Here is a 12,771-nt window from a genome sequence, read left to right as displayed (position 1 = left end):
AGGGCCTGCGGGTCTGAGGGACAGCCTCTGTTCTGCGTGTGTGGGAGGGAGAGAGGGAGCGTCGGGGACCTGGGGGGTAGGCAGCCTCGTGCCGGGTCCGCCGCGGCTGCAGCAGCTATCTCGGCCGGGTTGTCTTCGGGGTTCCCGGGGACGGCCGCCATTTTGGGAGCGATTTTTGGCGGGAACGGCAGCCATTTTCTCGCCTCGGGGAGCCGAGGCAAACGCGGGTCAAACGGAGAGGGGGGGAGGATATCCCCCCCGCCGCGTTTATCACCCCAACACAGGGCTGCTGGGGCGGGGGGGAAGGCCAGCGAGGCCCAGTGCCCCCAGCGAGGATCCCCTCTCGGAAGGGGATGAAGAAGAGGGATCCTCGGATTCATCTTTTAATTCACAGTTTGTGCTCCTCATGCACAAGGCCTTTAAGGCCCGCCGCATGGCCAGGAAAAGGGCCCAGGGGAACCCGCCTCCGGAGTCCGGCTCTACAGCGGGGAAGAGATCCAGGCCCGTCCTGGTGGCTGAGGACCTGGCCAAGGGTCATCCCCTCTGGTCCCGGGGGTCCAGAGGTGAGCAAGGTTCCTCTTCGGAGTCAGAGGAGCTGGAGGAGTCTACAGAGGATCAGGACCTTCCGTCCCAGCCCCCAAGGGGGGTTGAGGGAGACAGGAGAGCCGGGGACCACGGGTTCTGGAGTCGCTCAGGGAGCAGAGGGAGATGACCCGAAGGTGATTAGATTGTTTCGGAAGGACGAGCTAGGGCCCCTCATTCTGGAAATCCTGGGGGAACTGGGGATCCCACTTCCTCAGGTGGAGTCACGTCTCGGGGTGACAGATCCGGTCACTTTGGGGTCCTCCCTCGGCTTTTCCTTTGCATTTCTCGGCCTCAGATTTGCTCTTTAAGGAGTGGGATACTCCAGAATTGGGTCTGAAAGTGGCAAAGGCGATGGATAAATTGACGTTTTGGAGCTGTTGCGCTTGCTGAAGATAGATTCGGCGGTAGCAGCGGTGACAAAGAAGACCACCATCCCGGTAACCGGAGGTACCGCACTTAAGGATTTGCAGGATAGAAAATTGGAAGTTCAGCTTAAGCGAATCGTTGAGGTCTCAGCGTTGGGAATTCGTGCGGCAATTTGCAGTAATTTTTCCCTGAGGGCAGGTCTTTGCTGGGCGCAGCAGCTCTTGGCCAATGAGTCCCTGTCTTCTGAGGTGCGCCAGGCAAGTCGCTTAGAAGCGGTTATTGCCTATAGTGCGGATGCCTTTTATGATCTTTTGCGCATATCTGCCAGAACAATGGTAACCGCGGTAGCTGCTATGGCTCAGTCATTGGTCTGCGGATGTAACCTCCAAGGCACGGTTGGGCTCCTTACCCTTTAAGGGAAGTTGTTGGTTGGCAAGGAATTGGAGGATCTGATTGAATCCCTAGGCGAGAATAAGGTCCATCGGCTACCGGAGGATAGGCCAAGGTACCGTGGGGCTCCAGCCTCTTGTCCTCGTTTTCGCGGTGGTCGACGGTCACGGACGTCTCGGGGAGCGAATTCTTCCTTTCGTCACAGTGCTAACAGACAGCAATCTTATTCTCAGTCCTTTCGTGGGCGCCGTTTCGGTCGTCCGGGAGCCAGTCAGAGCGTGCAGGGACGTAAGCCTGCACAATGATGTGAGGCTGGTCCATTCCTTTGTTCCCCAGATTGGCGGCAGGTTGAGCCGGTTTTACGAGGAATGGACCCGAATCACGTCAGATCAGTGGGTTCTAGAGGTGATAAAACACGGTTACGCATCAGATTTTTCACACCGGCCGTCCCAGTGTTTCCTGGTGTCGCCTTGCGGTTTTTCAGAAAAAGGCCGGGCGGTACGGTCTATGCTAGCTCGGCTTTGCGATCTCGGGCCAATTGTTCCGGTTCCTCCCGCCGAGCTCTGCACGGGCCGATATTCCATTTATTTCGTAGTACCCAAGAAAGAAGGAACGTTTCGTCCCATTCTCAATCTGAAGAGTGTCAACAGATGCCTGAGAATTCCTGGGTTTCGGATGGAAACATTGAGTTCGGTGATCGCGTCTGTGAGGAAGGGGGAGTTTCTGGTCTCCCTGGATCTCACGGAGGCGTACCTCCACATTGGCATTCGACTGGACCACCAGCAGTTTCTCAGTTTTTCGGTGCTGGGACAGCATTTCCAGTTTCAGGCGCTTCCGTTTGGCCTGGCGACGGCTCCTCATACGTTCACCAAGATCATGGTGGTAGTGGCAGCGCGGCTCCGCAAAGAGGGTCTGTTGGTGTATCTGTATTTAGACGATTGGCTGATCCGGGCCAAGTCGAAGGCGCTTTGTCAAGCGGCGGTTCAGCGAGTGCTCCAGCTGTTGCGTTCGCTTGGCTGGGTGGTCAGTGTGTCCAAGAGTCACCTGGTGCCGTCACAGTCCCTGGAGTATTTGTTCCTTGACACGTGTCGAACAAAGCTCCCAGTGTCGCTCACGCAGGGACGAATGGTAAAATTGCAGGTGCAGATTCGACTATTGTTAATCAAGCCGGTACCGATCGTCTGGGACTACTTACAGGTATTGGGGTCCATGAATTCTATGCTGGAATTGGTTCCATGGGCATTCGCTCATATGTGTCCTTTGCAGTCAGCGTTGCTATCCTGCTGGCGCCCAATATCGGAAGACTTTCGCCTCCCCTTGCCACTGACCCAGGACGCCAGGGACAGCTTGGCCTGGTGGCTGTGTCCGAGCAACTTGAGTCAAGGGGTCTCTCTGGAGATTCCGCCTGACTCTTGGTCCCCCCTTGCCGATTGATGTAAGCCACCGTGGTCGCATTGTCCGAAAGGATCCTGATGGACCGACTGCGGATGAGAGGAAGGAACTTCAATAAAGCCAGCCGTACTGCTCGAGTTTCCAATCGATTGATTGACCACGACGCCTCCCTTGGACTGTTTGGGGGTTTTTTTTTCTGGGAAGTACATTGCAGCTCGTCTGTCTACTGTTTTCTAGTTATGTCCGTAAGGTTTTTTTCTGACTAGGTGTTCATTCTGCAAGTTTCTTTCGTTAGTTTATTCTTCAAGTGGTTACGCGTTTGGTTGTTAGTTCCATTCGCAGTTCAAGTTCATTTTTAGATCCATCTATTATGTTTTGCTTCTTGCTTGGATATACTTAATACTGAGGGGACATAGAGGGTGCTCTTACTAATAAGGGTCCGCCTTCTCAGTTTTTGCTCTGACTCCAGTTGCTGGAAGGGGGAGGCAACCCAGTGCCTAGACTGATCCATGGTACTACAGGACCGAAAATTAGCAGGTAAGGAATAATTTTCTTATCCTTACCCAGCCTGACTGACAAAGTGAAACAGACAGAGACCCTCAAACACAGACAATCCTCAGAGAGAGAAATCCAGTCCCACCCACGTTTAGAGACAGACATGCCACCCACAGACCAAGAGAGAGATGCACCACAATGGTAAGGACTGGAAAACTTCAAAAAAAGTCATGTGCCAGCCAAAATATTTTAGGAGCTAAGGAAAAGCTGCATCCCACCCTTCCTAACTTTTTCTTTCCTCCTTTACTATTTGCACCAATGTTTCCTATTTTTCACTCTTTCTTAGTTTGCTTGTCTTTCTTATGTTTTCATTTCCTTAACATCTTTTTACACTTTTTGTCTTTTATGCTTCTTTTCCACCTCCTCATTTCCCTCCCCATCTCACCACTTCTTTTCCCCTAGGCAGGCTACAGATGTGATCAATTTCCCTAGCTAGGTACCCAGTGGCAGCAGGAACTCCTCGCAGGCTGAGGCCTAAGAATAGCAGCTCTTCCTGGGTTGTGGAACACATAGGGGCTGCTCCCGTGTCCACTTCTGCAGCGTAAGCGGATTGCCACCTCGGCCCGCTACAACTTCTCCTGGTCCACCACAAGAAAGTCATGGCTAGGTTGTGGATGCTTACCAATGATGAAGTCACACAACAAATCCCAAACAGTAAATATAAACAAATACTAAAAGAATCAACTATAAACTGCCATAATATCATTTAACTTTTTCTATATGGGGTAGATTTTCAAAGGGGTACGCGCGTACCCCCCGAAAACCTACCCGAAACCCCCCCTTGCGTGGGCCGAGCCTATTTTGCATAGGCTCGGCGGCGCGTGTAAGTCCCCGGGCTTGCATGAAGGGGCGGGTTGGGGGTGTGCCCGGAGTGATGCCACATTGTGGGGGTGGGCGTGGTTTTGGCCCGGGGGCATGGCCGCACCTTCCGGAACAGCCCCTGGGTCGGGTCTTGGCGCGCGTGGATTTGTCTGCCTCCGGCAGGTGTAAATCCATGGATAAAGGTGGGGGGTGGGTTAGGAAGGGGAAGGTGAGGGGAGGGCGAGAGAAAGTTCCCTCCGAGGCCGCTCCAATTTCGGAGTGGCCTCGGAGGGAACGGAGGTAGGCTGCGCGGCTCGGCGTGCGCAGGCTGCCCAAAATCGGCAGCCTTGTGCGCGCCGATCCAGGATTTTAATGGATACGCGTGTATCTATTGAAATCCCGTGTACTCTTGTTCGCGCTCACCCAAATTTAGAAAATCTACCCCTATGTTTTTAAGGGAATGGTTATATGTGAAAAAAAACTGACAAATGTCAGAGAAAACAATTTGTACTCATAGCACCTTTCTTTTGCATGTAGTCCTCCATGCAACCAAATGTGAACTTAGAAATTCCTAATCATCTTAAAAAAAAATCACTTTATGCTTTTCAGACTTGTGTTACGCTCCTCTGCTTTATGTGTGTAGCCTACAAACGGTTTTTTTCACAGGAACATTTTCCTAAAGCAATGCTTAACAATGATGTCACTATGTTCGGGCAGCAACTTCCCTCCTGAGTTTGCAGTGCCTTCACAGCACCGAGATTCAACAGAATAGGCATCTTTTTCTCCTCTGATTGGATGGTTAGCATGCCCCCTTCAGGATTAAAACGAAGACAAGATTCAATAAAAGTCCTTTTTTATACCGATCCTCTTTGTTTTTATCGCTGCATAGCTATCTTGGATCGGCTTCTGCTTTGTTTTTTGGGACCACCCCTTCAGGATTATTTCAAGTCTGGCCTGGGAGGTCCATCTCCTAATTTACTACCCCCCTGGTCTAGACAGGAGTAGGATGTAAAGGTGTGAATTGATGACTACGTAGTAGCTTTGCATATATTTTCAATGGAAAAGGTCCTGAGATGAATCACTGAAGTCATCATGGCTCTCACTTGAGCCTTAACAAAGTCTGTATTCTGTAAACCAGCATGTAATTGTCTAATTAGCTAGCAGACTGTATAGCACATTGAGCTCTTTGGGCAACCACCCTTCCCAGTTTATCAGGATCAAAGGACACATAGCTCAGTTTGAAGTGACGTTGAGTCCTTGTCAAGTAATAGGCTAGGGCTTTCTTGCAGTCCAAGGATTGAAGAGTCCATTCCCCTCTATATGCATGCTGTCTTGGAAAGAAAGTAGACAATCTAATAGTTTCATAACATGGAATGCAGATCTCACCTAAGGAAGGCAGCTGATGTGAATTTGTAGAACAACCCTGTTATTAAAAGACTGCAGGTATGGTGAATAGGAAAAGGAGCCTGTAATTTGCTTACTCTCTGTGCCGGTGATGGCAACAAGAAACAATACTTTTCAGGTGAGACACTTCACCTTCAATGACTCAAGAGATTTGAAGGGAGCTTTCATGGGTTGAGCTGGGACTACACTAAGGGCCGGATTTTAAAAGGGGTACGCGTGTAACCCTTCTAAAATGGCCCTGCGCGCGCTGAGCCTATAGTGCATAGGCTTCTGACTCGCGCAAAGCCCCGGGACATGCATAAGTCCCGGGACTTTCTTGGGGTGGGTGAGTTTGGGGGGGGGCATGATGCGATTGGCATGTCATCAGGGGGCGTGATGCAGTCGGTGCGTCATCTGAGGGTGGTGCTGTGGGTGTGGTTTCGGCCCGGGGGCGTTCCAGTGGCTGTGGCCTCTGGACCAGCCCCCAGACCGGATCATGGTGCCGGGCAGCCGGCCCGGCACGTGCAAAGTTACGCCTGCTTCGAGCAGGCGTAACTTCTGTGACAAAGGTAGGGGGGGGGTTTAGATAGGGTGGGGGGAGGCATAAGGAAAGTTCCCTCCGAGGCTGCTCCAATTTCGGAGCGGCCTCGGAGGGAACGGGCAGCATGTGCAGGGCTCGGCGTGCACAAGTTGCAGAAATGTACACCCCCTTGTGCGCGCCAACCCCGGATTTTATAAGATATGCGCGGCTACACGCCTATCTTATAAAATCTGGTGTACTTTTGTTCGCGCGCTATGTTTTAAAATGTACCCCTAAGATTCCAATGCACTGGAGATTTACTGACCAGAGGCTTAGAATGCCTCAAACTTTTCATGAACTTTGATACTATGAGCCTCTTCTCTCTCCTGGTGATTTGGTGGCACTGGGATGAATTTTGATTGAAGAGGTCTGAAGCCTGAGGCTGTGAAGAAGTAGTAGTACTGGAGCAAGTCTCTCAAGCTACAAGAGAATGGATCCAGCTGGCTGATCCCACACCATACCAAAAACCTCTTCCATTTGAAACTAGGATCTTCTGGTTGAAGGTTTTCTAGCTAAAATCGGCATGTTCTCATTCTTAGGAATAAGGAAATTACTGACTGCTACACAACTATGCTGTGAGGAGCAGAGTGAGGAGTTTCAGGTGACCTTTGGCAAAGTCCCTCGTGAGAAGCTTCCAAGAAAACTAAAAAATCATGGGATAGGAGGAGATGTACATTTGTGGTTTGCAAACTGGTTAAAAGACAGGAAACAAAGAGAAGGATTAAAAAGTCTGTTTTCACAATGGAAAAAGGTAAACAGTCTCAAGGATCTGTACTTGGACCGGTGCTTTTTAATATATTTATAAGTGATCTGGAAAGGGGTCTGATGAGTGAAGTGATCAAATTTGCAGATGACACAAAATTATTCAGAGTAGTTAAATCACAAATGGATTGTGATAAATTGCAGTAGGACTTTGTGAGGGTGGAAGAGTGAGCATCCATATGGCAGATTAAATATAATGTGGACAAGTGCAAAGTGATGCATATAAGGAAAAATAATCCATGCTGTAGTTACACAATGAGCTACCACCCATGAAAAAGATCTGGGTGTCATAGTTGATATTACATTGAAATCGTCGGCTCAGTGTGCTGTGATGGTGAATAAAGCAAACAGAATGTTAGGAATTATTAGGAAGGGAATGGCAAATAAAAGAGGATGTCATGATGCCTCTCTATCACTCAATGGTTAGACTGCACCTTGACTACTGTGTGTAATTCTGGTCGCTGCAGCTAAAAAAAGATATAGTTGCACTGGAGAAATTACAGAGAAGGGTGACCAAAATGATAAAGGGCATGGAAAGGCTCCTCTATGAGGAAAGACTAGAGAGGTTAGGGCTTTTTAGCTTGGAGAAGAGATAGATGGATGGGGGGGAATACGATAGAGGTCTATAAAATCTTAAAGGACTTGACTGGATAGATATGAAATGGTTATTTACTCTTTCAGATAATACAAGGACCAGGGGGAGCTCATGAAGTTAGCAAGTTGCACATTTAAAACAAATCAAAGAATTTGTTTTCACTCAGCACTCGGTTAAGCTCTGGAATTCTTTGCCAGAGGATGTGATTAAGGTACATTCTCTGGAACCCTCTAGCTGGGTTTAAAAAAAGTTCTGGATAAGTTCCTGGAGGAGAGGTCCATAAACTGCTATTAATCAATAGGGAATAGCTTTCTGTTTGTTGACTATATTAGTAGCATGGGATCTATTTAATGTTTGGGTACTTGCCAGGGACTTTTGACTTGGATTGGCCACTGTTGGAGCCAAGATACTGGGCTTGATGGACCCTTTGTCTGACCCAGTATGGCATATCTTGTTACATTCTTATGGCTTAGACTGTCATCCTCCTATTAGAGAGCTCCTTAATGGAATCGGAGATTGAACTGATAGATAGATATGAATGCCACTTTCTGCAGCCAGATCAGTGCTATAAGGTTTTCTCTCATTTGGTCCTCAAGGACCTTCTGGACAGTCTTGGCAATGAGAGAAATTGGTAGGTATGCATAGAGTAGACCAATGCTCCAGTCTAATACAAAAGCATTGGGAACTGATCGATTGCTGCTAGGATGCATGGAGCTGAATTTTTTGACCTTCTGATGTTCTCCAAAGTGAATAGGTCAATCATCGGTGTTCCCCAATGACTGAACAATTCATTCACAACCCTTTGATCAAAGTACTATTTGTGTGGTCATAGCACTCTGTTAAATTTGTCTGCCAATGTATTCTGGATTTCCAACAGGTAGGTCTCTTGGAGATAATTGTGATGCCCAGTCCAGGGCCAGATCTGGAGGATTTCCATGTAGAGGTTATACTAGCTTGTTTACAAAGAACATGATTAGATAGTTGTCTGTCTGGATTTCTTGCCTGAGAGCAAATGAGAGAAAGCACTTGGTGTATAATGGATGGCTAATAGGATCAGAAGGTTGATTTGCAGGTGCATACTCCACTCCTTGGTGGAGGCATCAACAGTCAGGGTCACTTAATACACGGGGATGAGTAGTGAGAGACTCAAGGTTAAATTCTCAAAGAGACATTCACATCTCAGGCACCACAGAGATTTGATGGGATAATGATTGATGGAGCTAATCCCACTAGCTTCAGATGGACCACTGAAGACCACGCATGTATAGATGAGTAAGAGGAATCACATGCACTCCTGCAGCCATATGACCTAGAAGAAACAAGAACTGACCTCATTAACATCCAGTCCTTCTGTAAAAAGGATCATACTAAGCCCCTCATAACCCCAGCTCTTTCAACAGGAAGAAATGCCTTCTGAAGTGAGTCTATTCAAGCTTCTATAAACTATATCTTTTGGGCTGTAACCAAATTGGACTTTGAGAATTTGAGCAGGACCCCAAGGAACTGGGGAAACTGGATAGTCGTACTGAGGAATTCTATCACTTCTACCAGGGAAGGGCTTGTCACTTGTCCAGGTATAGGAGCACGTAGACCCCTTTACAGAGAAAACTGTACCACGTCAACATTTCATGAACATTCTCATGGCTAGAGAGAGACCAAATGGACACATGTTGTAGTGATAGTGCATGTACTTAACCAAGAACTTGAACTTCCGCTGGGCTTACATAAGCGTCTTTCAAATCCAGAGTACACATCAATCTCTCAACCAAATGAAAATCATCTGAAGAGAATTCATCTTAAACCTCTCTCAGACTGACAATCTGTTCAACTTTCATAAGACCAGGATAGGCCTCAATGCCCCTGACCTTTTGGGGATTAGAAAGTATTAGGAGTAGAACTCCTGGCCACAGTTCTGAAGGACACACTCAATTGCCTTCTGCAGGAGCATGTTTAGCTCCAGCTGCAGTTTAGCAGACTGAGAGGGGTCGGGACTGAAGACTGATCATTGTTGGGGTGGAGGAATGCAAGAGAAATACAAGTGGTAGCCATATTCCACAACTTTTAGGACCACCTTTCCTTGATGATATGGATCCACTCTGGAAGGCCTAGACCTTCCCCCACACCAGAGAAGTCAGTGAGGCAGGCTTCAGGGACATCAAAAGCTAGTCCCAGGCTTGGCTGTAACTGTTTGTAGGCTGTTGGCTGACATCTCTCCCTCTGCCAATCTCTAGCAGGCAGCTATTGCAGCAGGATAGGCGCGCAATGACCTTGAAAAAGGGCATGATAATGAACAAACTTTAAAAATCAAACAATGTTAGAAATTATTAGGACAGGAATAAAACAGAATGTCGTAAAACCTCTGGGGTAGATTTTTAAAGTTATGCGCGGGCGTAGGTTTGTTTGCGCAACCCGGCGCAAACAAATCTACGCCCGATTTTATAACATGCACGCACATGTTATGAAATCCAGGGTCGGCGCGCGCAGGAGGGTGCACAATTGTGCAACCTGCGTGTGCCGAGCCAAGCAGCCTGCCTCCGTCCCCTCCGAGGCCGCTCTGAAATTGGAGCGGCCTCAGAGGGAACTTTTTTTCCGGCCCCCACCTAATCTCCCCCCCATCTTTGTGCAGAAAGTTGCACGTGGCGACGGGCTGCCGGTGTGCCATTCCCCGGCCCAGGGGCTGATTCGGAGGCCTTGGCCACGCCCCCGGAATGCCCCCAGGCTGGCACCACGCCCACACCCCCAGCCCCAGAACGCTCCTGAATGCCACATCGCCCCCAACACGCCCAAGCAAAGCCCCAGGACTTACGTGCGTCCTGGGTCTTTGCACATGCCGGTGCACAGGGCTTTTAAAATCTGTATCACCCCACAATGAGACCACACCTAGAGTGTTTTATGAAATGAGGTGACCAGAATTGCACACAAGCTATAGTGGAACTGGAAAAGGTACAGAGAAATGCGACCAAAATAATAAAGGAGATAGAATAGCCCTTCTATGAGGAAAGGCTTAAAAAGGTTAGAGCTGTTCAGCTTGGAGAAGAGACAGCGGGGGGGGGGGGGGGGGGGGGGGCAAGGACATGATAGAGATCTATAAAATCATGAGTGGAATCAAATGGGTAAATGTGAATTGGTTATTTACTCTTTCAAAAAATATTAAATCTAGGGGAAACTCCATGAAGTTAGAATTTTCTGATTGGTTTTAAATATGCTACTTACTTTCATATTCAGTGCACAATTAAGCTCTGTAATTCATTGCCGGAAGATGTGGTAAAGGCAGCTAACGTAGCTGGTTTTAAAAAAAACATTTGGCCACATTCCTGGAGAAGTTCATAAACTGTTATTAACTAGATAGACTTAGGGAAAGCCACAATATATTTCTGTATGTTAGCAGCATGAGCTCTATCTACTGTTTGGGATCCTGCCAGATATTTGTTAGCTGGATTGGCCACTGTTGGAAACAGAATACGGAGCTGATGGACCCTCGATCTGACTCAATAGGGCAATTCTTAAGATGGAATGGGTGTCTCTGGAAAAGTGTGTATTTGTAGATGGAACTGCTGATGTTTGGCAGGGGCTAACAGATGAGATACCTTAGCTCATAAGAGCTGGATGATTTAAAAGGGGCTGTCATCAACAGAGCAGATATCACATGCTATGTCAGGGATTTTCAAGGGAGATCACAACTGTAGGAGATACTGCAGAAACCAAAGTAGAAGCGGAACAGAAATCTGGTTCAATAGACTTAGTTTTTGGGTACTTGCCAGGTTCTTATGGCCTGGATTGGTCACTGTTGGAAACAGGATGCTGGGCTTGATGGACCCTTGGTCTGACCCAGTATGGCATGTTCTTATGTTCTTAATTTAGGATATGTGGATTCTAAAGGAGTTAAAACTTAAAGCTAGAGTTTGAAAAGTATGAACAATTTTAGCAGGCTTTATGTAGGGCAATGAAAGCAGAGTTGCTTACCTGTAACAGGTGTTCTCCAAGGACAGAAGGATGCTAGTCCTCACACATGGGTGACATCATTGGATGGAGCCCAGCACGGAACTTTGATCTCAAAGAATCTAGAACTTTCAAACATGCCCCACTGAGCATAGAGTTGCCCTGGAACCAGTCAAATCCCTCTTTCGTGAAAGGACAGGCCTCCCAATCCTGAAAAACCTGTTAACTCTCCAGTTGAGAGTTGAGACACAATCACTGATCGCCAAGGTAACCAATCTGCCTTTGGATGGGGAAGGCACCAAAGTAATCAATGAAAGGGCCCCAGCAAAAACAGTCAGATGATCGCCGCTGCTGTTCCTTGGCCCTGGCCTACAAGGAGAAGCACCAATTCAAAGAATTGAGGTTCTGGTTCAGCAATAAACCTGTCCGAGACAGAGCCCCATGGGCTTCCCCACAAAGGGGCTTTGTAACACAGTAGGGGTTAAAAGACATATTCCTCTTCTAAGGAAGGAGAAAACTTCTGACACTACGCTCCTGTTGTCTACTCCCCTTAGGGTTCGACCAGGAACGCAGCCCTAGGTCAGTCCTGTGGCTGCAGCACACAACGTGTTCTGCTCACCATGAGGGACACACACACGCATACAGTAGAGGGCCACTGGAGAATAGAACAACAATGGCAGAACCCTGGCATGGCTGAGAACTGCATAGACAGGATGAATGCCACCTGTCATCACCCGAGGCACTTGGTGTAGATGCCTTGCCATACCCAACTGCACATGTTGCACTCCAATGCCATAGTCATTTCCAATGGCATGCATAGGAACAGTGTGAAGATGGCATCCCCAGTACCACTGGGGCTCTGGGTATGGCCGTAGACCAGTGATTGGACAGCACAATGCCCCTCAGTGCCCCATTGGGATACCACCAAGGAGCCTCGAGGGCTCCAGACCACTGTGTCTGGATCCCTTGGTGTACCAGAATGCCTTGAGTATATGGTGACCCCAGTGCTCGATCCGTTCAAGGCCAAAATCCCTGTCACTCGAGGGCTTCAGTGGCATTTGAGGCCTCTCAAAAGTCCTGGTGGTCGATGGCCATGGGAATGACCTGGGCACTCAGTGGTGATCCCAGTGCTGCGTTGGTGGTGCTGATATTAAGAGCAGCAACAAAAGGTATCTGTGGCCAACACGCTCGATGGCCTCCATGGCAGCCCCGCATTGTGATGGCATTGAGGCCATGTACCTCAATGGCATCGAGGGTGGCCACTCACACACCTCAATGGGATCAAGGGCATTGATGGTACTGAGGCATCGATGGCACTGAAGGTACCGAGATCATTGAACATACACATAAAAACATACCATACTGGGTCAGACCAAGGGTCCATCAAGCCCAGTATCCTGTGTCCAAAGGTGGCCAGCGAAGT

This window comes from Rhinatrema bivittatum, chromosome 2 (genome assembly GCF_901001135.1).
Source record: "Rhinatrema bivittatum chromosome 2, aRhiBiv1.1, whole genome shotgun sequence".
Classification (NCBI taxonomy): domain Eukaryota; kingdom Metazoa; phylum Chordata; class Amphibia; order Gymnophiona; family Rhinatrematidae; genus Rhinatrema; species Rhinatrema bivittatum.
This window is presented reverse-complemented; position numbering follows the sequence as displayed.